This window comes from Vicugna pacos, chromosome 20 (genome assembly GCF_048564905.1).
Source record: "Vicugna pacos chromosome 20, VicPac4, whole genome shotgun sequence".
In the NCBI taxonomy this organism is placed as follows: Eukaryota; Metazoa; Chordata; class Mammalia; order Artiodactyla; family Camelidae; genus Vicugna; species Vicugna pacos.
Genome location: NC_133006.1, coordinates 38,978,391 through 39,005,836, shown reverse-complemented (window position 1 = coordinate 39,005,836; position 27,446 = coordinate 38,978,391). Strand labels below are relative to the sequence as shown.

Here is a 27,446-nt window from a genome sequence, read left to right as displayed (position 1 = left end):
GGACAAGAGGGGCCAGTGAAGGGAAACCCGGGTAAATAGGTTGTAGGTGGGCAGGCAGAGGATGGTGTCTTGGGCGCTGCAAAGGCAGTGTTTCCCAAGAAGGGCGAAGTGGTTAGTTATGTCCTGTTTGCCAAAAGATTGAACAAGATGAAGACATAAAAGTGACCTTTGGATGTAGCACAGGATGCTGAGAAAGGAGGCAGATTCATAAGAGGTTGAAGGATTCATGGAGCGTGAGCAAGTAGACAACACGCGTATTCAACTCCTTGGAGGAGTTTGGCATTGAGGGGATGAAGATAGTTATAAGAAGATGCAGGATCCAGAAGATGGAGGCTTGAGTCAGAAGACACCAGAGAGCATCTATATGCTAATGGAAACTTTCTCTTAGAGGAAAAGAGAATGACTGATAATGCGGGAGAAATGAGGGACAGCTGAAAGTGTAAAATCCCCGAGGACAATACACACACATTTATGCACATTCCTATGCAGTTACAAAATTAATCATTAGAGTACAAATAGAATACCCCCATTGTTTGGGGAGAGTAATTTAAGCAGTATGTTGGATCCATTAACTATTCTTTGGTGAGACAATTTTGCAAAGTAGCTAAGAATCCATACTCCTAGAAACAAGATCGTTGGGGTTTCAAATCAGCTGTGTGACGTTGAGGAATCCACTTAACCTTTCTGTGCACCACTTCCCTAACTGTTATAAAGTGGGTATGGTAATAAAATTAGGATTGTCATCAAGGTCACCTGAGTTAATGAACATAAAATGTTTAGAGCGGTGACTCCTACATGGTAGATGATCTGTGTGCCAGGTACCTACTTGCTAGTATTTGCTGGATTTAGTTCTACTAAGTGATTTAAGCTAAAGATGCTGTCTTTGGGAAAAATTATGGATTTAAATTTTATTATTTTTACATGATTTTGAAGTAATGTGTAGAAAAGTGCCATATATTGAGATGCAGCCTCAAGTAAGAAAGTGAAATTTACATTTTGAAAGATAGTTATCCGAGCCTCCTTAAATCGATTGGTTAGTCTTAGCCATTTATTATTTTCTTCTTGTTGGAACTCTTGCCTTGGAATATAAAAGTTCAAAAAAACTTGATCACTAGACATTCATCAGAAAGCATCCAGAGAATATTTGAGGGGAGGCAGTCAGGGTGCTAAATTAAACAATATAGTTCGAAATGGGAGATGGATTCAAATCTGGTACTACTTGCACCGCACTTTCTTCCTTCCTCACCAGATGCTAATTCACACCTAAGACTGCCCAGCTGCTCGCAGGAGTCTGCAAAGACAGAACAGTTACAGGAATTAATGCTCAGTGGATATACAACACGGAGACCCTGAAGAACTGAAAAAGCATGAATAAATGTATTCCAATTACAGGCTAATGCAGGCAATGGGGTTATGGTACTTAGAGGTCTGGATCCGCTCTCTGACAGCCTGCAGACATTAGGAGCCCCTCAAGACTCGCCTGCAATGCGGGCATTGTGGAGTGATTTTTACTTTACTGCCTTTTCCATCAGATCATCCCCTTTCTTTCACACACAAGGTTAATTCACTTCTTGATCACATTATTTCCTCGCTGCTCGTTGACAGTATAAAAATTCTGAGTGGACAGCTCAATCCCTCTTCCGTCTCAGATTTGATTGTTACGGTATTGCCTGGCGTCCCTCCGAGGCCTCCAGCAGCCTTTGCCGCACTTTATGACACTTAAATGGCTCGGCTACAATTCCTCCATCTATTCACGAAATGCTGTTAATAACTCATTTCCAAAGAGGCCCTTCTTTATGTCTTGGCATTAAAGGAATTTTTATTAGGTGCCAGGATAGGTGACACACAGCCCCAGTAACCAAAGAGTTAATTAATCTGTTGAAATTTATTGCCTTTTATACTGCACTCAGTGTGACAGTCCCTAAGAGAAACAGATACTATATTTACAACCCGGGTTGAAATATTCAGTAATATAGTCTGCATACTGACCTACTCCATCAGTGTATGCCTTCTGCTGGAACATCCATTAATCACAGAAGATGAATTTGTGTAATCTATCTTCTTTCTTATTCTGAGATTCCAATAAATATTGAAATAATAATTTATTGATTACCTTGCAATATAAATGTGTGGTAAAGTCACCCAAGACATTTGCATGGTAATGCATTTTGGAAGTTCTTGGCATTCTGTGGGAATGAAGGGCAAAGCTGTGATAGGAGTGACATGGAATACTCTTGTAGGCAAAATACCAAACTTAATTTCATATTGTATGCAGGGAAATGATAAGGCAGTTTCTGGACTACCCCAAGTCAAAAACACAGCCTCGATAATCACATTCTCCAAAGTAAACAACATGAGTATTTGTTATCACATTTACGCTTTGCCTTCTTTGTGTTTTATCCTCAGAATATCTTGGATCACAGATAATTTCCTTGTGCCACCTTTCACTTGTAAAATTACTTCTTTCCTGCACTGAGTACAGGCAAAGATGAAAAGAGTATAGGGATGGTAGGCAGTGTCTTCCGTTTAATTCCAGTAAAATCTTCTGGGATCATTTTATAAATTCTCAGTCTAAATTGTATGTTTCCTGTGATTGCAGTTTCCATAGTCCTTTGGGTTCTTCCCCTAAATCTAAATTCATTTGTACAATTTCCATGAGTTTTTTCTGTTACTTATGGGGCAGTAGTTTTGTTGTAATTCTAGGGTCATGAAAAATTTTGCATCAGATCGGATTTGGTTCAGAAACACTGGAGAAGTATATGAAAGTTGTTACAGAACATAGGGATGTCCTTGTGGATCAAGCATAATTATTGTTAAAAACTCAAAATTGTAAATGTCCTTGCATCTGGATACATTATGCTGTTTGGGCAAACACAAGCTGAATAGACAGCATTTCTGTTCTGTTCATATACCACCACCAGCAGCATTACACTTCAGGGTTTGCTACAGGTGCAGTTCCAGGTTGAATTTGGTCATGTTCAGTTAATGTTGCTCACGTCTGGTCTCCATAATAATTTATCAAAGTTTTGGGCAACTCTTTATGATCAGGGTGACTCTGCAAATTGGGTGAAATTCTAATGTGTGAAGTTTGTTTTCTAGGGTTTTACTGATAAGGTTAAACCAGATGGTGAAATGTAGTAAGTTGGAGATACAGTTTTGATACACAGTCAGTCACTTCTGAAGTGGTAATGAATATGCATAAAGGATTGGAGCTTTTTAGATTCACTTTTTGGTCATGAAATTGAAAATATACTGTTTTGGAGGATAAAGAAGTATTTCATTATAATTCTCCTAACATTTAAACCTCTTGGCTATGTACTTCTAAAAGAGGGCAAAGTAATTTGAAAATTCAGCCAAAAATTTTTATATATAGTATATTTATATCATATTGTCAAAATGAAAAATAATGAAACTTTCTTAATGTCACCTGACAGTGTTCCTGATGTAGATTTCAAAATTAAATATATTTTCTTACATATTTTCGTAACAATAATACCAATTAAGTCATATATTTCTGAAATCTCTATTTTATTTTGATGAAACCTCAAATCAGTGTATACTAATATATTATAGAATCAAGCAGCCCTAAACCTTATTCTGTTATACCACTTGCTAATTTGGCACAGATAGTCTTCTTTGAAGATGGACAATATACAGTTTTTAAATTGGTTTGATTTCTACTGATTTGATTATTTTAACTGTGGATTAATTATGGATTATATATTTAAGTATCTAACAAAAATTATATTGTTGCATTAGATTATTTCTTTAGTGATTAGGTTTCTTATGAGATGACGTATCACCACATAATAGCTGTACTCTTTCTTTTTTGGGGGGGAGGGTCCTTTTTACTCATCGGTATTAATAGTTGCTCCTTGTTCTGCTCATATAAAGTTACATTCTGATTTAAGCTCTCCCTGGTGTTTGGCTAATTAGACTGTTCATTTAAAGTATACTATGTTTTATTACCTTATCTTCCATGGTATTTTACATTTTGGATTGACTGATTCTAATTCCTGTTTCACAGTGGTACAATTTCACAGTAGCATAACCTTGGGAATCCATTAAATTTGGCCTTTAAAACACTGCTTTATTTTTCTCCACATAGTTGTGAAAAGCTGTGGCATTTTCCAGCACCCACACTGACTCCTGTTTTATAACAATGCTATTTCCCCTTCCCTTCTTAATTCAAGTCAGTGAAACACAATATATACTTATTAAGCATTCATTTCATGGCAAGTTCTATGTCAAGTACTGGGTATATGGACTTGAATTGGCATAATTGCTGCTCTAAAGCTATTCGAATTTAAAGTCTGTTGATTGAAATAGAAAAGTAACAAATAATGATTTTTAAAACCCTGGTTTCCTCTCTCATCACACCAAGGCTTTAATTTCAGAAACTTGAAGTTGAATAATTTTGGAAGCTAGCCATTTATTCAGCTTTCATGCAAGAGCTGGCACTTCTTTAAGCACTTGAAATGGATTATTTTACTTAATCTTCACAAGGCTGAGAGACAAGTGCTATCATTGTATCATCCCCATTTTACTGATGGGTGAGGTTAGTTATAGAGAGGTGAGGACACCCGCCCAGACCCTTACTTCTAATGTATCTGAGGGGGCATTGGAATGAGGCCACCCAGTCCATCCCTGGGGCACTTGACCAACCTCCCTCTCCCATTTCTGCAGGATAAGACACAAGGTTTTCAGGGTAAGAACTGATGACTCTTTTTGTCTATTGCTCATCTCTCATTATTGAATCCTTTCCCCAGGGACTTACAGTGCCCCTCCATCATATGACAAGTTTCTACCCATGTCCAAGATGGTTTCTAGGCTCTGTTTTATTCCTAGGTAATCTGTACCATTCCTTTGGTTTATCTGTTCCTGCCCTATTCCTACTGTTTAAATTGCTATAATTTTTATGCAATTTTTAATGTCTGATTGGATGACAGTCATTTCCTTTTTCTGATGCAAAATGTGTTTTCTGTTCTTGGTGACTTACTTTTTGCTTAAAATTTTTTATTGTGAAATTTAGTATGTGCACAAAAGAATACATAAAAATTTATGTCAGATGTAAAGAATAAAAATTAAAAAGAGCCATCATGAATCTATTTTCCAGGTCAAGAAATAAAATATTGCTCTGATATTCTTGTCATTTTGATCCTCATTGATTTCATTCTCCTCCCAACCTCTTCTTTCTTCCAAGTAGTAACAGGATCAAAGTTTTGGTGTTCATCTTTCCCTTGCTTTTCTTTTTGTTTTCTATCTACATCAATATTATATTGTTGTTTTTACCTGTTTGTGACAATTCTATAATGAAAACAAATTGTATATAATTTTTTTCTAACTTGTTTATTTTGTTCAATGTTATATTTTTAAAATTCATCTGTGTTGATGTAAGTAGCTGTAGTTAATTTCTTTTCACTGCTGTATAATATTCCATTGTATGAATACAGGCATACTTATTTTGTTGCAATTTGCTTTATCATGCTTCCCAGAAGTTGTGTTTTTTATAAATGAAAGATCTGTGGCAACACTCTATCGAGCAAGTCTATTGGCATCATTTTTCCACACTTCGTGTCTCTGTGTCACATTTTGGTAATTCTCACACTATTCCAAACTTTTTAAAATTATTATTGTATTTGTTATGGTGATCAGTGATCTTTGGTGCTGCTATTGCAAAAAGATTACAACCTGCTGGAGGATCTGATGATGGTTAGCATTTTTTAGCAATAAGATTTTAAAATTAAAGTATGTATATATATATATTTTTGGCATGATGCTATTGCACACTCCAGGACTACAGTATAATGTAAGCATAACTTTAATATGCACTGGGAAACAAAAAAACTCATGTGACACTTTATTGTGACATTTGCCTTATTGCTGTGGTCTGGAACCGATCCCACAGTATCTCCAAGGTATGCCAGTATAACGAATTATTTTTCCATTCTATTGTTGACTGATATTATACCTACTTCAAGTTTTGCAATTATGAGCAATGCTGCTCTGACGATGCTTGTACATACATTCTGGTGTGCATATGCAAGAGTTTCTCTGAACTGTATACTAATTAGCATTGTTGCTGAATCACAGGGTAGGCACATGTTCAAATTTTTAGGTTAGATCAAGCTGTTTTCCAAAGTGGTTGTACCAACTTATTTGCCTGTCAGCAGTATGTGGGAGTTTTTGTTGTTCTACATTCTGCCTATGCTGTATTGTCTGAATTTACACGTTTTTCTATTCATGGGTATGAAACAATATTACACTGTGACTAAGTTTTATTTCTCTGATTACTAATGAACATATATATGTATATAAACATACGTATATGCTATTGTATTTTACTTCTGTAAAGTGTCTGTCCAAATCTTTTTACATTATGTTGTTTGCCTTTTTCCCTTTGACTCATAGAAATTCTTTGTATATTCTTAATACAAGTTCTTTTTCAGTTATGTGTGTTACAAGTATCTTCTCCTAGCTTGGAGCTTACCTTTTCACTCTATGGTAGCTTTTAGTCATCAGACATCTTCAATTCTAATGTAGCTGAGTTTATCAATATTTTTCCTTGTAGATTGTACTTTTTGTGTCTTGTTTAAGAAATGCTTCCTACTATAGGTTATAAATATACTTTCTTATATTATCTTTTAAAAGTTCTATGCTTTTGTCTCTCGTGTTGATTTTCAGTCAGTGAGTAATTTGTGTGTGTGTGTGTATGTGTGAGAGAGAGAGAGAGAGAGAAAGAGAGAGATGGTGAAGGAAATGTAATAACACTTTTTGATAGGAGTAACTAAATAGTCAGCACCTTTTTGAGTAGCTCATCCTTCCCCCACTGATAGGAAATTCCAGATCTGTTATAAATCATTATAATCCACTTTGCATAGATTTGTTTCTAGACTTTCTATTCTGCCCCTGTCTATTTGTCTATTTATAAATTGTACTTATTTTTGTTTCTTGTACAATTTATTTTATTGTACATATTTTAAAAATTAGTTTTTGATTGTTGCTGGTATAAAGATTTGCAATTAAATTTTTGTATTTTTTTTTATCCACCAAAATTATTTATACTACTATTGACAGGAACATTTTCTGTAGATGCTTTTGAATTTTCTTTAAGAAAAAAAACTCAATAATAACTAACTCATGGTAAGTTTTGTTTCTGTTTTTTTCCAGTTCTTTTGTCTTCTTATTCCTTTCTCATCTTACTAAGCTGGCTAGGATAGCCATTAAATATTCAAAATGAGTGATAATAGCAAGTATCTTTAGACTGCTTTTAACATTTTAGTATCAAATACAATGTTTGATCTCTATATTTTTGTAATATATTTTATTAGGTTTAGAAAGTTCCTTTTTATCCACAGTTGATATTTTACTTTTCCTAGTAATTAGTTATCACAAATGATGTTGAATTTTATCATTTTTTTTGTAGATACTAATATAATCATAGGGTTTAGCTCCATTAATCCATTGATGTTATGAATTACAACAATCAATTTTCTGGTATGAAACTGATCTTGTACTTCTGGGATAAACTCAACTTGGTTATTCTTATACATTGAATTTTGTCCCCTAAAATCATATGTTGAAGACTTGACCCTTGGTGACCTTATTTGGAAATAGGGTGCTGTAGATATAATTAAGTCAAGATGAGGTCATTATAGTGAGCCCTAATCCAATATGACTGGTTTCTTTATAAGAGAGGTTAATGCCATGTGAAGACAGAGAGATACAATGAGAAGATGGCTGTGTGAAGATGCAGGCAGAAAGTGGAGTTGCTGCCACATGTCAAGGAGTGCCTGGGTCCATCAGAAGCTGGAAGAGGCAAGGAGGGATCCTCCCTTAAAGACCCCTCAGGAAGCCTGGGCCTGCTGGCACTTTGGTCTCCGACCTCTAGCCTCCAGAACTGTGAGAGAAAACATTTCTGTTGTCTTAGACTGTCCAGTTTGTGGTACTTTATTATAGCAGCCCTAAAAGCTGATACTGTCATGTTTTATTGCTGAATTTGACTTAATAATATTTACTTAATGAATTTGGCATTAATATTCATGAGTGAGATTGTCTAATATTTTAATCTTGTGTAGTGTGTGTGTTATCATTGTCAAGGTTATGGTAGTCTCATAAAATAAAGTGAGGGTTATTCCCTCTTTGTGTAACATTAGATTTGCCTTTTCCTTGACTGTTTGGTAGAGGTCCATGTAAAGCCATCTAGGCCTGGTGTTTCATTTGGGGGAAGAATTTTAGTTATGGATTAATTTCCTTAATGGTAATAGGACTATTCATCTATCTTTTCTTCTTGTGTTAGTTTCAGTAAGTTGCATTTTTAAGGAATCTACCCATTTCATCTAGTTTGAAATTTTGGCAGTTCATCTTCTCTATAGTGTATTTGTTTTCTGTATTATTACTCAGGTACCTCATATATTCCTTAGACTTATTCTGTTATCATTTTCATAATTGAAATATTTAATGTGACAAATTTCCCACTGTTTACTTCTTTAATCACTATATCCCATAAGTTTTCATTTGTAGTATGTTTATTATGGAGTCTGAAATATTTTCCAGTGTCACTATAAATTTTCCCTTGACCTATAAGTTATTTAGAGGAGTATTTTTAATTTTCAAATATGTGCTGTTCCATTAGTTACCATTTTGTAGTACTAAATATTAAGATAATTTCATTGTCATTATGTATAATAAGAATTTTTTAAAATTTGTAGAGGCTAGATTTGTGGTTTAACACATGATTCACAGTATTCTATAACAGAGACATTTCATGGATGGCTTGTAAAGAATGTATGTATCTTCCCCAGATTTAGAGTACAGTTCCGTATAGTTCCTATCTTAATGTTATTAATTATGCAGTCATATCTTCTATACCTTTACAGATATTTTATAGACATTATCTCAAAATCTCTCACTATGACTATGGAGTTGACAGTTTTAATTTTATATATTTGGAAGCCATATTATTAGAATTTATACAGGTTTATACTCGTATCTTCCTAGTGAACTGAACCTCTTATCAATATTTAGCAATCTTTTTATCTCTGATAATATGTTTAGATTTATAGTCTATTTTGTTTGGTGTTAATATGATCATGTAAGACTTCTTTTAACTAGTATTTGCTTGATATATCTTTTTTTCATTACTAGACTTTCTAGTTTTCTGTGTTCTTATGTTTTAGGCATGTCTTTTTTATGCAGCATATAATATTTTGTATTTTTAACCTAATTTGGCCATCTTTGTCTTTGATCTGGAGGGTATAATACATTTACATTTATTGTTCTATTGATGTATTAAATTTGGTTAAGCCAGCTTTTGCTTTCATTATGTCTTACTATTTCTGTTGTTGTAATCTACTTCCTTGCCTTTTTTTTGATTAATTTTCTTTTTGTTTATTGTTATTCAATTTTTTTCTCCTTAACTTATTTGGAAATTACTTGTTATATGTCTGTTTTTCAATATATAACCTATTTTAACATTCATTCTTAACAAAGCCTAAAATTAGTTAATATTTATTCTTTAATTCTGAATCATATGAGCATCTTAGAATATATTCATTTAAATCACCAGTTCTGAAATTACATTTAATTGTTGAAAAATATTTTAGTTCTAGCTAAGTGATAAGTTATTGTTATTTCTACATTTTGTCAGTTTTAAAAAGATTTTTCTCACATGTTTTCTAATATTTTTGCTTATTGAGAATTCTTGTAGATTTTTTCCCAAGATTATTTCCCTTCTGTTCATAAATTCATGGAATTTTTCTTTATTGAAAATCTTCTCGTGATAAACTCTCTACCTTTTTTTGATATTTTTCCCCAGATGTTTCTGAATTTTATTTTGTTATTTTTTAATTGATGTGTAATTGACACATACATTAGTTTCAGGTGTACAACATAATGACTTAATATTTGTATACCGATAAGATTGTTATTTCTCCATCATTTTTGAAAGATATCTTACCTTGGTACAGAAATGTATGTTGACAATAAAAGACAATATGCTCACAGTGAATGAAAATGTAGTAAATCTCAAGATACAAATAGAAACTATGAAAAAGAACTAAGTGTAACATCTAGAACATGAAAACACAATATTTGGATTAAAAATAATCCTTTAAAGATCTTAACAACATACATATGAGTTAAAACTTGTCAGCTTACTTGAAAACTGATTAATATGAAGTTTTTAATCTGCAACTCAAAAAGGAAAAAAAAAGAAAAAAATGAACAAGACTTCGTGAGGCTGCTGTAGCCATCTTGAAATAATAGATGGACTCCCCCCCCCCATACACCCAAAATGTGGTTAATATTTCAAGACTTATAGTACCACACACACAGCAGGAGGGTATGGAAAAGTTTATTACTCGTATATCAAGGTTGTTTGGAAGATTCTTGGGCAGATCTGAATAGGATTAATGACAATAAAGAAAGGGTAATTGTCTGAATCTCTTGCTGGTGTCCAGGGAAGCTTTCTTATCAGCTTTGTCATATGTAGGGCAGAAGAGGAAGAAAGGACTTGGTTTTAAAGCTGTCAGCAGTGAAACATTATAAAATGGAGGCAGATTTGTATTATATAGACAATATCAGAATGTCTAAAATATATATAATTAGAGTTCAGGAAGCAAGGAGAAAGGATGTGGTAGGAAAAAAAATGTTGGAAGATTTTATGGTCAAAAATGTCCATATTTGCTGAAGGACTTATATATACACATTCAAGAAGCTTGCAAACTCCAGCAAGATAAGCCCAAAGACAACCACATGCAGTCAAATTGCTGAAAACTGAAAGAAACAAAATCTTAAAAACTGCCAAATCAAAACTTCATGTCTTTCATGGGGCAAATACTTAAGAGTGGGTGAACTGGTCATATTGTATATGAGGTAGGACTCAATCAGGAAAAGAAATCGTAGTAATTTGAGCTGTGGAAGTATAACATGAAGAACCATTAAGCTGCAGTGGGAGAGTAACTGTATAGCTGTAAAGGGAACTCTCAAGGGTGCTCTAGAACTGAGGAAGAATATCCACAGGATAACATAGTCGGAAGAGCAGGGCCTTGCCCAAAGCTGGAGTTAGATCTCATTGGAGACGTTACTGTTGCAGTGTGCTGGGTGGTGGAGAAGTTCACTGATTTCCTGTGCCCAGAGCTGGTCCCTAGTTGCCAGGCAAGCAGGAAGCAATGTTCTGGAATACAAGTGAGCCGAAGATGTGGGGCAGGTGCACAGAAGCAGTGGAATTACTGTTGTGAGCACAAGGCCTTTAGAACATTGTGTCCACATCCGGAGGGCCGTGGCAAGATACTAGTCTGGCCCAGGCTGTTGCTAAGGGGTTACATATTCTGGGCATACAACTGGGACATACACCACTGAAAACTATTAATGGTCTGTGCTGCAAAAATAAACAAAACAAAATAAAATAAACAGCTGACCAGAACAGAGAAGCCCCTTGTTCCTGCAGTGTTTCTCTAGTGCCCTCTAATGACCAAGCTTAACATTGGCTCACTGTGAGGGAGAAATGCTTAAAGACTGTAGCCTATTATTATAGAGCAGGTTCTGAAGGATAAAAATTAAGAAGCAGTAAATTGATAACTAGCATGTATGGTAAGTGTATGTTTAAATTTCTTAGAAATTGTCATACTGTTTTCTGAAGCATTTGTACTGTTTTGTATTCACACAGTGGTATGAATAGAATTCCAGATGCTCAATGTCCTCAATAATGTCAGACTTTAAATTTCGTCTATTTTAATGTATGTGTGGTAGTATTAAATTCTGTTTTGATTTGCATCCCTGTAATTATTAATAGCACTGTTACCTGCTTATTTGCCATCCATGTATTTGCTTTGGTGAAGTGTCAGTCCAGTTTTTTTGCCTGTATTTTGAAATGGATTCTTCATCTTCTTATTGTTAAGTCGTTATTGGTTTTTAATATCCTGTATATAAGCTCTCTGTCAATATATGTTTTGTAGGTATTTTCTCTCAGTCTGTGCTTATCTTTTAACTCATTGTGTTTAAAAGAGCAGATGATTTTAATTTTGATAAAGTTTAATATATCAGTTTTATAGGTTTATGCTTTGTCTCTCATTCTAAGAAATTTTTGTTTAATCTAAGTTCACAAATATTTTCTCCCATGTGTTGTTCTAGACCTAATGCAGCTTTAGCTTTTATATTAGATTATATGGCACAATTTGAATTCACTTCTGAGAGATAATGTTGCAGCTATTTGTTTGTCTGTGCAAATGGCTTCAATCATTCCAGCACCTTATGTTGAAAAAAATTTCCCCTCCTCATTGAGTTGCCTTGGTGCCTTTACTGAAAATCAATTGACCATATATATTTAAGATTATTTGCTGACATTTTGTTAAAGATTTTTGCATATATATTTACCAAGAATATTGGTCTATACTTTTCTTCTCAGTTGTTAACTGGTGTTGTCAAATTGTGAGGTTGGAGAGCACAATCTTCTGCACTGCCAAGTCTTTCCAAGACTGCCAGCATCAACTGCAAGGTCAAGAGGGTTCCCAAGATCAACTTTAGGTTTTGTAATTGCTAGAACTCACATAACTCACTGAAGGCTATTATGCTTACATTTATGATTTATTAGAGGGAAGGGATACATTAAATTTGCTGAGAAAAGAGATGTGTTAGGCAGTGTCTGAGGGGATTCCAAACATGAAGCTCCTGTTGTCCTCAGGATATGTTACCCTCCTAAAGTCAGTGTCTGACAACTCACATGGATACTGACAACCAGGGAAGTTAACCTGAGCTTCTGTTTTTGTATTTTGTATTTATTTCTCTGTAATTAAAGTGACTTTCTTGTAGACATCGTATAAATAGAGCTGGTTTTTTAAATCTAATCTGATAATTTCTACATTTTATGTGGAATGTTTAGCCCATTTATATTTATTTTGATCATTATTTCTGTTAGATTAAATGTGCCTTCTTTCTTGTTTATTTTCTATTTGATAGGTCTATATTTTTGCTCATTTCCCCCTCTTATTTGCCCTCTTTTGAATTAATAGATATTTGTACGATTCAATTTCTCACTAACATTGACTTATTACCTTATTTTGTGTGTATGTGTGTGGGGTTGCTCTTGAGTTTGCAGTATACATTTTTAACATAACCCATTCTACCTTTAAATATATTACATCACTTTACATATAGTCTAAAAATCTTATAACACTGTACTTCCACTTATACTCTACAGTCCTTTGTATTATTTTTGTACATACTATTCTAAATATTATAAATCTCATATTTCATTTTTTCCCATTAAACTATTAATTGTCTTTTAAAGAGATTTAAAAAGAAACAAGAAAATCTCTTTTATATTTACCACATATTTATCATTTCCACTATTCATTCCTTTGTTTAGATCCAAGTTTCCAAGTGGTTTCATTTTATTCTTGCCTGGAGAAATTTCTTTAACATTTCTTGTAGTGCAGTACTCTGGTGATGATTTTACTCAGCTTCTGTTTGTCTGAAAAATTATTTCTTTCATCTTTATTTTTGAAAATTATTTTCAACGTGTACAGAATTCTGGACTGTTTTTCTCTTAATACTTGAAAGATATCTTTCCATTGTCTTTTGACTTGCATAAATTCTGATAAGAATTCTGTTTTCATTCTTTGAGTAATTCCTCTGTAAGTAATGCATCATTTTTTCTCTAACTGCTTTTAAAAAGAATTTATCACTGGCTTTCAAGAATTTGATTATGTTGATTATTACCTTGGCATATTGTTTTTGACTTTTCCTCTGCTTGTATTTCATTGAACTTCTTAGATATGTTGGTTTTTAGTTTTAATCATATTTGGCAATTTTTTGTTCATTGTTTCTCCAAAAATATTTATCTACTTCCCTGTCTTTTCTGGGATTCCATTTTCACATGTGTAACCCTGCTGGATACTGTTCCACAGATCACTGATGCTCTGTTAATTTTATTCAATTCTGTTTCTTTTTGTGTTTTACTCTGGATCGTTTTCATTGCTGAATGTTCAGGTTCAATAAAATTTTTCTCTCCAGTCTAAAACCTGTTGTTAATCCCATCCAGTATGGTTTCCATTTTAGAAATTGTATTTCTCATCCCTAGAGGTTCCACTTGGGTCTCTTTTATATCCTTTATTTCTCTCTTTATTGTGTTGTGGATCCCTCTATATTCTTGCACATGTAGAGCATATTTATGACATCTGTTTTAAATTCATTTTATGCTATTCTATCATCTGTGTCATTTCTGTGTCTTATTTTGTTTATTTTATTTTTTTTTGGTTTATGGGTCACATTTTCCTACTTCTTTACATGCATTATAATTTTCTAAAAGTTAAAATAAATTGAATTTTATAGAATTTAATTTTTAAAACATCATAAAACTTCTAAAAAAAAAAGGAATGTCAGTAGAATGTACTACCTCTGAAAAGGTAGAAATCACTGACCTAGACCAGAATTGATATTAAAATATTAGATTCATATTAGAGTGCCTCATTTATGTCTATATTATATTTTCCTCTCATACTTTTTTACTCACAACATTTTAAAGAAGAAAATTAATGTAATTTTTTCTCGAATAATTCCACTTCTCCAGGTGGCCTCTACTGATACCATGGGGAGATAGGGAAGTATTACTACTGGCCAGTGATGAAATGTTTGGTTCATGAGTCAGAAGTTCTAACAGTAGCCTGGCATTATTAAAGTGAAGTGAAGATGAGATACTTGATTTGCCCCCCTGAGGAGGGGGTATGAACCTGAGCCCCACCCCCACCCCCCGCCGTAGTGTTCAGCTAGAATAGAGTGGTGGTTGTATAAAAGTATTTTTGGTAGGCTGCCCTTTCCTGACCCTTTGGCTAGAGAAAAAGAGCAAGGTTTTCTTGGAGCTTTGTTGTTGTTGTCATCTGTTTACATTTGTTGGCATTTCTGCTTTGCTAGCTTCTTCATCACCTAGTCTGGATATATTAAGCAGAAGGAAAACCTAGGGAACTCACTGCTGTGTTGTTCCTTAGGTCCCAAGCTGATCTGCCTTATTCTCTCTGTATTTCAGAATCTTCTTATGTTTCATTTATAAGTAATGTTCAGGATTTTGTTTTAAGCTGTACCCAGTTGGATGAACAGGGGGCAGTGTCTGTTACATCTTATCCTAGAACCAGAAAGCAAGCTTGGTAATTTTTTATTGTATGTTGGACACTATGAATTTTGTGTTTGTTGATGTTGAGTTTTTTAAAAAAATCCATTATATATTACTTGGATTTGTTCTGGGATGTAATTAAATGACTTTGAAAGAGTTTTGCTATTTCTAAACTTACCTTCAAGGTTTTTTAGGGTTGGTCCAGAGAAATCTTTCATCTAAGGTTAGTTTGACATCGTTCCTAATGCAATAACCTCTTTAGGACTTCACCTAATGTCTTGTATGTTGGGATGTCTTTCCCACTGGCTACTGAGAAAATGAACTAGTCCAAGCCCCTTTTGAGCTTCAGAGGAATAGTTCTTCCTACTCCTTACAGGTGGACCTAGCCCTGATCTTGGCTAATATTCTCACACTTACCCACAGGTCATTTCTTAGACAAAATCTGTAGGGGATCCTTCTGTATATCTGTAGAGGGAGCTCGTTCTCTGTCTAGTTCCTTCTTTGATATTAGACCCCAAATCCTAGCCTTCTTAGTCTCCCTAAACTCTGCACATGTCTCCTTAACTCAGCAAGGGCATGTTTGTGTGTCTCCTTGCCACAGCTTGGAAATTCTTCCCAGGCAGTAAGCTGAGAAAAATTTTAAGATTCATCTCCTGTGTTTCTCTGTCATACAGGGTTTAAAAACTGTGTATCACATATTTTGTCTGGTTTTCTAGCTGTTAAAGGCAGAGGTAAATCCTCCTCTTCTTAATCCACCTGGTGGGAAGGGAAAGTCCTTCCTTGCTTCTTGCACCATCACTTTCCCCCTTCCTTTCAATTTCCTGTAGTTAACCTTTTTTTCCAATTATTTTTCAATTACTGGTACTTTTATTTTAATCTGTATCTATTGATCTATCTATTGATCTGTCATCTATGTGTGTTTTTTGTTTGTGTTTTTGCCAGAGTGACGTAGTCTAAGGGTTTGATTATTTGAAAATGTCTTTATTAGGCTACTAATCTTGAATGATATTTTAGATGAGTGTGAATTTTAGAGTTTCAGTGATTTTACCGTAGCACTTTATGTCATTTTATTCCATGTGGTTTTTAGCATTAATTGTTACTAATGAGATATCTGCTGTCATGTGAACTTAGAGTGTTTTACACAGGCCCACCATATTTAAAGTGTCAAGGTAACGTATGACTTTGAAGATGTATTCTTGGCAACTGAAGGTGATGAAAATTAAGAGATCAATGGAGTGATCATGATATGAAAACACAATGTGTCACAGAGCTATTTAGAATAGTGTAAGATTGTAAAAAATGTAAGTATAAGATGTAAACATTTCTCTTTAAAGGAGATATACACATAAAATATAATATTGTTATAATGAAAACTTGAAATTAAAATCTGACGTAATATTTATAAAGACTGAAATAGGTGGAGAGATTTTTCAAATAGAGGACTCAGACAAATTCCTTTATCACTTGTCACTCTAACAATTAGGTAAACATAAATTAAAATGCTTTGAAAAAAATCTCAAGAATAATAACTAATCTTTCAGAAGAAATAGCAAACAAAAAAGGAGACAAATACTGTCCATGCAGAAAACAAAATAGCAAATAAATAGCAAAGGAAGCATAAAAACAGGAAAGACAGAACAAGAAGACAAAAGACCAAATACAATATTTATAACAACAAAAATGAATTCATTAAAAACACAAAGACTCAAATTGAATCAGGCAATGAAAAGAAACAAAACAAAAAAAGAAATCTGGGCTTGAAACATTAAAATCAGACAAAGGCCAGATAATTACGTGAAATAAAGAGAACTCATTCAGATTGCCAAAGCGAACAATTCATGATGATAAATGTAACATTAATCTTTATGTACTGAATAATCTATCATCAAACTAAACAAAGTAAAGCAATTAAAGTACAAGGACGAAATGATAAAAATATTTTAGTCTGAGATTTTAACTACTTTTCCCAGTCTCTGTGGTCAAGTAAATATATAGAGGATCAGGATAATATTATTGATAAAATAATAAATACACAGAGAATTTTGTAATGAACAACAGTAAATGTACCTGTTTCTGGGTCATTTGGGTAGTCATCAAAATTGATGATTTAAGAGGCCAGAAAGAAACATCTGTTTTTTTTAACATTTTTTATTGATTTATAATCATTTTATGATGTGTCAAATTCCAGTGTTCAGCACAATTTTTCAGTCATACGTGGACATATACACACTCGTCACATTTTTTTTCTCTGTGAGCTACCATAAGATTTTGTGTCTATTTCCCTGTGCTATACAGTATAATCTTGTTTATCTATTCTACAATTTTGAAATCCCAGTCTATCCCTCTCCACCCTCCGCCCCACCTGGCAACCACAAGTCTGTATTCTATGTCTATGAGTCTATTTCTGTCCTGTATTTATGCTTTGGGTTTTTTTGTTTGTTTGTTTTTGTTTTTGTTTTTTAGATTCCACATATGAGCGATCTCATATGGTATTTTTCTTTCTCTCAGAAAGAAACATCTTAATAAATTCCCCCAGGAATAAATATTTTGTCATTAAGAGTAAAAGTGAAAATTAGTAACAAAGATTTAATTCCACTGACAGCTACAACTTAATCATTTAAAAATCAATTTTGATAGCACTTCTGCTTCTTAAACTTCTACATGCATGTAGATCACTTAGGGGATTTTGTTAAAATGAAGATTGGGATGTGGCAGGTCTAGGGTAGTCTGCATTTCTGACAATTTTCCTAATGTTGCTGGTCCATGGACCACACTTTGAGTCTGGAAAGGACACTTAAAGTTTTTTTTTTTTTGCCCTGTCCTGCAGATTTTGAACTTTCTAGCCTCAATTGTGTGAACCAATTCTTTAGAGTAAATCTTTTTCTATATATGTACCCATCCTGTTGATTTTGTTTCTCTGGAGAGCCCTGAATAATAAACTGTGACACTCTCCATGCTATGTTGTTCCTTGGCTGCATGGCTAGAAGCAAAGATCTCCAGAGATGATGGAGCCACATGATGGAAGGCATTTGGATCCCTCAGTCACCACGGAAGGCACGGTGCCCAGCATCATGTGACCTGTATCAGACTGTACAGGCTAGAAATATATATTCTTCTGTTAAGTCACTGGGAAAAAAAGTTGTGTTCCTTTAATGTAACACAATTCTAGTTTTTAAAAAGTTTCAGTTCAATTTTTAATTTGTTCAGTAATGAAATCCAGATGTCCTAGCTCATTTAAAATTAAGGCTCTCCCTCCTGTTCCTTTCATGACCTAGTGGTAGGGCCTTGAGGAGTTTTAGCTGACTGCCCCTTTCTTAGGGGGCTTTTGTGCAGGTGACCTTCCTCCATCCCCTGCTCGCTGGAAATCTCTAACCTGCAAATCTTTCCACTGATCTTCTTTATTCCCCCCACAGAGTCATCTTCTGATCTAGTAGCCATCGGGAAGTTTGGCTACCTTTTGTCTGATGTCTTAGGTGAAACTGATAGTCTCCATTTTATTAGAGTATTAGCCTCCAGGATCTTTTGACTGTGGTCTCACCACTCCAGGAGGATTTACTTAGGCAAGACCCAAGACGTCCCTAGCCTGGCTCTGTTTATTGAGTGGACCTCATCTGGTCCATGGGGAAAACCCCATGCATCCTTCAACCAGACATGTCCTGGGAGACCTGACCATTCCCAGTGGAGCAACATTTCTTTTGTCCACCATCAGAGTAGAAAACCAGTCATTGATTCTCATTCTTTAGCTTTCTGAGGCTTACCTCAGATGTATGCCCAGGGTGACCCCTAATCTCCAGATGGCCCCACTGATGGGCCCCTTCCCCTGCTCTCCTGAAAGGAGCAAGTACACAAGCACGCTTAATTTCTCCTCTTTGGTCAAGGACATAGCACAGCTTTCTCCAAGAAAACGTTTCTCTCAGTTCAAATTTAACCCACCTTCTTAGACGTTTTGGACTTTTCTATCTAAGTTTCCAACCACTACTTTGCAAATTCTACATAGAGGATCTGCTAATGCATTTTGGGACATGAGAGTGGCTGGCACAGAGTTTCCACATACAGTCAGGCAAGCTGTGCGTTGCAGAAATCCAGGAGCACCATTTACCTCCTGGTCACTGCAGATTTATGCGGTGATGATGAGTTTTCTAAATGTGTTCTGTACAATGAAGGAAAGGAAAAAGTTGTCTTTTTCCTGATTGCACAGAATCCTCTCCTACTAGATAGTGGCAACTTATTTTGTTACTAATGGTCTTGGGTCTTCAGAAAAACTGAGAAGTCCCATGTCTTTAGGGGTATTTTTAAAACTTGAGCATTTAAGTTTATAAAATATGATGATGGTAATATATATATTTTAATTCCTTATTATCCATTGAATACCAGTACAACTTCTTTGTTGGTTTTTAATAATTCATTTTCTCATTCAGACTGAGAGCCTTCTAATTTTAAAAAAGTAAATACGAAATAGAGGTATTTTAATTTCAGTTGTTTGCCTTTATATCTTTTCAAATCAAGATGTTCAGTTCCTCCAGTTGCTTTATATTTCTTATCAGTATTTCAAAGTACATATGTCTACAGATTTTGGTTTTAATGGAATTATTATTCTAGGCTTTATTCTTTTGAATGAAATATGGAGTGATATTTATCTGTAAGATGGCTGTTATGCACACAGATTTATAATTTTATAAATTAGGCAGAAGGTTTTATAAAGACCTTTTTCTGAGAGTTTATTTTCTCTTGAAATTTTCAGTAATATGATTTTTTTTGTCCAAAATATAAAGACCTACAGAGAGACTTAAATTATTTAAATTATCCCAATTAAGGAAAATGTTGAGTTTATAAATCTGATGATTTAGCCTTGTAGTTTCCCCTCATAATACTTGTAAGGCTTAGGAAGATCATGAGGAGAAATTACATTTTATTCTAGAACCTATGGTAGAAATCTCTAGAGTTTATCTTTATAATTTCTCATTCTTCCCTGTAAGAACCACCAATGCTCATTCCACTATCTATGAATAATTTTAGTTGACAATCAAAATATATTAACCCCAGCTGACCTCAGAGCAGTGAAACCCATTGTTTCTTATTCTGAAGGCTGTTTGGCAAATACATTTAAATCATTCATACACCACAAAAATCCTTACAAATGAAAGCTCAGTAGCCTCTCCTACAAAATGATTCCCAGCTATTTTAACCTACGGTTTCTAAATTATATTGCCTTTTATCTTGCTGATAGAAAGTACAGTAAATTTTCATTGTGTAAGACCCAATCTTAGAGCTGAGAGTGAAGACAGTCCTATTCCGATTCAGTAGTAAAAATCAAATTTCTCACCACCTGTGGCCAGAAGAGGGCAGCAGCTGACTGCATCTGAAGCACGTGTGTACTAGTTCCAACCAGCTCTTTCACTTTAAATTAATTACCACTCAGCAATTCAATAGGTAAAATAATGCATATCTCTTAAATGCCACCTTGTAAAATTATCAGTAATATATTTTCTCTTATGTCATTTACTCCTTGAAATTATTGGTTTCTCTTAGACTCTGTGTTTTTGTAAAATTGAATGAATGTTTGCCAACTCATGGTCATCTCTGCTTCAAGTTAAAGTTTTACCAATGGATTTGCAAATCAATAACAAAATGACTGGAAGTTGTTTAGGGTGTAAACTTTTGCCTCTGATACTTATGTGGACAATAGAATTGGAATGGATTTTAGAAACACTAATTAAGAAAAATATTGTATAACAATGCTCTAGGTTTGTTTTCAATGACTTTAATTCGCATACTACAACTAAAGCAAAAAACGATGAAAGTTAAACAATACCATTTTTTCTTTTCTGTTTGAAAGAAGTCTGCAGAGTAGAACTGGAATACTTAGAGGGATGTTTTTGATTCTTTTGAACGTACATTTTCATTTCTACAGTGATTTATTTTTATAAAACAATTCTTTTTAGGGAGCAAAATATACATTTCTACTTAAGGCAGTAGTTCTAAAACTTTAGTAGGCATCAGAATCATCTGGAAGGCTGGCTAAAACATAGGGACCCAACTGCAGACTTTATGATTCTTTGGGTCCGAGGAAAGGTCTAAGAATTCTCATTTCTATCAAGTTCCCAGGCAGTGTTGACGTTGTCAGCTGGGTGGTGTCAGCTGTCATCACCATGTCACACATTAGATCCTCAGACCTTGTTCTTCTTATAAGGAACATTTGTACCCTTTTAATAAACATTTCCTATTTTCCCCACTGCCCCAGCCTCTGGCAACCACTTTTCTACTTTCTGTTTGGTTTTTGAGAATCTTTTTACCTCAGCTAATGTCAAACTGAATATGTAGCCTAAAACAGAAATTGTACTTCAAAATATAATTTCAATGCCGAGAAATGTCAAATCACATTAATCCACCTGAGCGTAGTAAATATTAGTTTTTGTCTAATTCAAAACTGCTTAGTGGACAATTGAGGGACAGCACATCACAAAGTTACCACTCTCCCCACAGTGTAATGCTCGCTTCAGAGAAGCAGCTTCCTGGTTCTACTGTGATAGAGCAAATGGTGACTAAATTAACAGGACCCTAAAACAGAGGCACAACTATTATATAAACAAATATAGTTGGACCTCTGTGTCGATAGGTTCCTTATCCACAGATTCAACCAACTACAGATGGAAAATATTTGAAAAAATTTTCCAGAAATTTCCAAAAAGCAAAACTTGAATTTTCCATGCCCTGGCAACTATTTACATTGCATTAGATATCGTAAGTAATCTGGAGATGATTTAAAACACACAATGAGATGTTCATATGTTATATGCAAATACCACACACCATTTTATGTAAGGGACTTGAGCATCTGAGGAATTTGGTATTAGAAGGGGTCCTGGAACCGACCTCCCTTGGATACCTAGGGACAGCTGTAATATGAAAATGCATGAAACAGAAAAAATGCCACCTAGAGTTGACATTAATCTCTTTGTTATCTATTAAGCTGACATACTAGTAAATAAAAAAATCATGCAGTCATGTATGTGTATATATATATGTATATATATCAAATATCTTGAGTAATAAAAACATCTTAATTTAGAAGTAAGCAATTTTTTTAGGTAAATTCAGGAAGCTAGAAAATGATTTAGGAATGATAAAATAGATCTGTATTTCGAAAAGCACACAAAGACATACTGAGCAGGAAGAAATTTGAACAAAAAAGAAATTCAGTGTGATGAAAGACAGTCTATTGCTTCAGTAGCCCAACGAAGCCAGAATCATCATGAGGCGTACAATCCTCAATGTGTTACTATGACTTCAGTTGGAGCTGTTTAAATCCTTTATTAAAAATAGATAAACATGGGCACAATAGCAACATGCTTTTTATAACCTTTCAAGCAGGATTCATAAGTTCCTTGTTACCTTTTTGCAGGTAGAATATGCTTAACCCTTTAAAATACAGTGATGCTGTTTAACATTGCAAGAGGGACAAACACTTCAAAATCCTGACAACTATTTTTAAATGTAATTTATTTAATTAAAGCACCAAAACAAAGAAATCCCAGAGAAGGAGGGCAGAAACATTTTACTGTAACATCTTTCATGAATTTAGACTTTAATCCAGCGCTTAAATAATGCTTGTGTCAAAATAGTGAACTGACTTTCTGCAAAGGGCGTCTTTGAACTGGTTTTTACTTGTGGAGCTGTTTTGTGTACTAAGGATTATCCACTTGTCAAGATGCCATACTGAAACCCAGATGAGTAGCTGAGAAGCTCATTCTACTTGCCCTGGGGACAGCTAAGCTTTACATTTTTGATGACAATGGAATGCAGTAGTTGATGTCAGGTGTGTGTGTGTGTGTGTGTGTGTGTGTGTGTGTGTGTGTGTGTTTAGTTCTAAAGCTTCTGTTTGCGGTTCACCTTACTTAATTATAAAGTAAGCATGAAGCAGGGGAACACCCTTTACAACTACCCTTCACTTTTCATTTTAAGGTTGTGCATCTTGCAAGAATCTGATTTTCTCTCCAATAGTTCTAGAAATGATTTATATAACAAATATTAATAAGAAGTATCAAAACAAATTTAAAATATTACACGTAGTCGCTTTGCTTGCTTTAAAGATGGAAATATCCTATTTCTTGTTTTCTATTGCATTTTAGAATTAAGGAAAACAAAAGGTATCCTAAAGTTCTTCTACAGTTGTCCCATTAAAAAAACAGTAAGTCTTGAGAAATGGACGTTCTGTGTCTGTAAGTTCATGCAGAATTCCAGTGACAAAAGTTGATTTCTATTAAAAACATACTTTTGCTGACTAAGCTTGAATTTTTGAGATAATTATTATCATCAGCTCAGCTAATACTGTTGAATAAAACAAAGCAGTTTCTCAAGCAACCTTACTAAGTTGTATCTTTTATAATGCTTACATGGTTAAGCAAAACATCTGTATCACAAACCTTGGGTGTGTATAACTCAGGTGCTTTTCTTCTGAGAATACAGCCATGGTTGACAGGAAACAGTGATGTAATCATGAAAAGAGCAGTCTCAAATCTGCCACTGACTGATTTTGGTGAGGTTTCTACATATATATAGTGAAGGATTGGACTAGACCTTAGCAATTCAATTTCTAAAAATTCTATGAATAAAAAGCACAGAGATCCATAGGAGAGAAAACAATCTAACACAATTCAGGAGATTTGACTTACTCTCTCTCTCTCCTCCTAACTTTTCTTCACTTGCTTCTCTCCTTTCTCCCTATTTTCCTTTCTTTCTTGCCTTCTTCCATGGCATTCATTGTTTAGCTTATGGATCCGGCCTTTAATAAAAGTGAATCAATTATATTAGTATAGGGCATGAGGAAGTTATACTAGAAGCTTGAAATAGGAGATGGAGAATGGTCAAGACGGCTCAAAGAAGTGGTAGATATCTTGGACTAGGACGTGACATTCTGGGTACAGCCATTTAATACATCACCAACAAAGACTAAGATAAGGAGCTTTTAGCTGCAGGGTGTAGACAGGGAATGTCAGAGAGGCCTTGCTGAGGAATGGAGATTGAAAATTAGCTTTAGATATTTATAACTGCCCCGATTGCAGCCATGAGACCTGAGACGTGAAGAGCAGAAGGGCCAATATGGCATCTATGTGGTAACCTACTAAGGGGGTGAAATGTCAGTAGACCTGTTAGAGCAGCGCTCTCTGCAGGGCTGGGCAGGGCACGTGGAGGTTGAGGGGAGGCAACAGAGTATGGGAGAGGCTTTGGGGAAGAGGAACGGGTTCCTCTCACAAAGGCATGCCAGTTTATATGTTTTTGCAGTTCTAGCCAACCAGGACACCTCTGTCATCTAAATTCAACTGGCCTCTAGTTTGCGTCTCTGTTTTGTGTTCACTTGAAGTTATATTGAGCCTCCTGCCTTGAGAACTCTCCAGCAACATAACCATGAAGGGAACAAAAATTCATCACAGCACATCGTAGCTGCTGGAATGGAGTGAGCTGGTATTTCTCCATAGAAGGTTCTAACCCAAAGATGGCCGTTTAAGAAGTTACAGTAGGTGTCCAGGAGAGCTGCCGTGTGTGAGAAGGCTTGGTTGGGGATTCTATGCTAGCTTGAATTCTTTTCTGTTCCTGGATCCAGGCACATGTGATTCTTGTGTTGTTACCTATTCCTCACCCAATTTTACTGCAACATCGATTAAAAGACCTATTTGAAAGACTTAATTTATATTCTAAATTGAAGTTAGAAGATGGTCAAGTTTTAAAACTCATTACTTGACTGTTTTAAATTATCAAAATATATCTTTTCCTGCTTTTATAGGAGTAGCAAAGTTTATATAGTGTTTAATAACTCATAGACTTTGTTGGTTAAAAATCATGTATAAATTTTATAATTTATAGATATATGTTAATAAATTATAAAAGACCACTCTGCTTGTATTTTTACAATACACTCTCTGTAATTATCTATTTGAATTGACATGTATGTTTCTTTACTTTTTCTTTTCTTTTGCCCAATGACTCTTGCCCAATGATTTAGTGAAGGAAAGAACATTAATTCATTTATACGGATTTGTTAGCTTGGCTCTGTGTAGGGCTTTGATCCTAAAATGATACACAGCCTCACTAAATGAACACACTAGTGATATATATCACTAAATTTTGTAGGAAGTCTTTATCCTCTTACAAAAAATTTGTAAGCTTTTTAGTACATTATTGTTATCATTATCTTTATGGTAGTTATTGCAGTTGCTTTAATTACTTAAATTTTATACTTGTCTTAGAAAAATACAGAAATAGAAAATACAATGTTAAAACCTTTCCAGGATCATAATAGTCTTAAGCTTCTATTTTATTTCATTATATGAGATGTTTAATAAAATCAGTTTTAATTAGTGACACCATTAACCAAAATCTTCTCTCAATTATTTAAGTCTTTAAATTACTTAAATTGTGGTAAAATTAAATATAAGGCTTTAAACTTTATGTTAGGATTCACCTTCTACCAACAATTCTCCTTCCTTAATGTTACTATGATTATACCTCAGTCTCTATCTAATCACAACTCTTCTAACAGATTAATATTTATCAATTAATTATGTCTGGAGTTAAGTTTCATAACCATGACAAGTTTCTAGAAGGTGTGGTTGAGTTTCAGAGAAATTTAAGAGGGTTTGACTGAAGTTACAGACAAGTTGCTCACAGAGGAAAGCATTGACAAAGAGCTTTGTGCTGTGAATTTAGTAAGAAGAGTATAAACCATTGTTTTAATAAAACACTAAATGTTCCAACATAGAGAAAAAGAGGACGCCATTATTATCATCAACCACCATGACCACTCAACAACTCCACACTGATTGCCGTTGAAAAAACTCAAAACGTGGACTCCTTAATTGAATGACATCTTGAGGAGGTTACCCCATTTAAGCTTTCCATTATCTGCTAAGACTCAGAGGTATTCCACCTCTAAAAATTAGTATTCTTTGCTGTTGGCATCTTGATGGCATTTTTTTTTCCATAAAGAGAATTTCTTCCTAAATACTTTCAGGCTTTAAATCAGCTGTTAGCTGTCAGTAGCACAGCTGTTTCTTCCTCTTCCTCTAAGTGAAAGATTATTCCCTAAGTCATAAAAAAAAAACTTAGTCACAAAGGATTTGGCATATTTTAGAATGTACAAGACAGCGGCATAATTAATTTTTAAAAGATATAACAAATATTCTGACAAGTCAGTTTGAATAAATGAAAGCTTCAAAGATAGTACAATTTATTGCTTTTGAAACTACTAAATATAAATTCTGAACATTTTCCATTTGCCGTAACTATTTGTCAAAATTTGATGAAGTAAACTTTGCCCCCAAGAAGTGGGTAGCTAGACATAAGCAAAAAGTCTGCTGTCACAGTTGATGGGAATTTTAATTAGGATGGAGAATAGATACCTAGGGTTGGGAATAGACTTTCCCTTCAGATGTAGCATTCTGAAGACATAATACTGGATCGCTAAGAGACTATTTTCATTGCCATTTTCAAGGGGAAAGTGAGAAAGCTCAAGAAAGCAAGTATGAAAATGTCAGTCCTCTCCACAGCTGATGAAATCCCACAAGTTGTTGACCAAGTACAATGCAAAAAAATAACTCACTTTCTCTGAATCACAGAGATTTTAGGTCACAACAAAGAATAACAGATAAATCTATAAAATACGCACCAAAAATAGCAAGAATGTGTTCATAAGCATCTTTAGTAATTTTATTAATTGACTATTTGATATTGAACTTTGTTTCTGATGTCTTAGAGTCCTCCAGTTTTGGAAATAATAATTTCTACTATTTATTGTTTTGCACTATGATAAGTACTTTATATATAATATCTTGTTAAATCCTTATTTATTATTTTTGGATATGAAGAAATAAAACTTATGAAATTAAATAACAGCTAATAGGTAGTAGAAGTCAGATTCAACTCTAACTGTATGCTCTCTTTATATCAAAGAGATACTAAAATTAGTGATTTACTTCTGACCATGGAGTAACAGGACTTCTTACCTGAAAAAATTTGCTCAATGGGGGACAAATCCAGACAAAAATAAATGAGCAAATGATCTGAAACACTGGTCATAATGCAGAGCAGAACAGTGATTCCTGAAAAACAAGTCCTACAGTTACCATGGTTTACTACTTAGAGTTCTCAGATCACAAAGCAGGGAGGGAGCCCAAGCAGAGCCAGTGAACTTGGGGCTGTCTGAATTGAAGAGTCAAAGTTGGCAGTATGAGGAAGCAGTAGCAGCTGGAGTTAGCAGGGAGGACTACCAGTGTAGAGAGAGCTACAGAGAGAAAAATGCAGAGATCTTCACAGATTTTCTCTCCAGTCTGCAACTGCATGCATC

At 34.5% G+C, this 27,446-nt stretch overlaps 1 long non-coding RNA gene across 1 annotated transcript in view; it reads right to left on the bottom strand.

Annotated features, from left to right (window-relative positions):
- LOC140687816 (uncharacterized) overlaps positions 1 to 27,195 on the bottom strand; it is a 34,556-nt gene extending 7,361 nt beyond the window's left edge. The window contains exons 1-2 of the long non-coding RNA XR_012062424.1: positions 27,106 to 27,195; positions 23,779 to 23,888 (exon numbers count right to left, since the gene is read on the bottom strand). This is a non-coding gene — a long non-coding RNA (uncharacterized lncRNA). The remainder of the gene's footprint in view (positions 1 to 23,778; positions 23,889 to 27,105) is intronic.
- Positions 27,196 to 27,446: the final 251 nt, after the last annotated feature.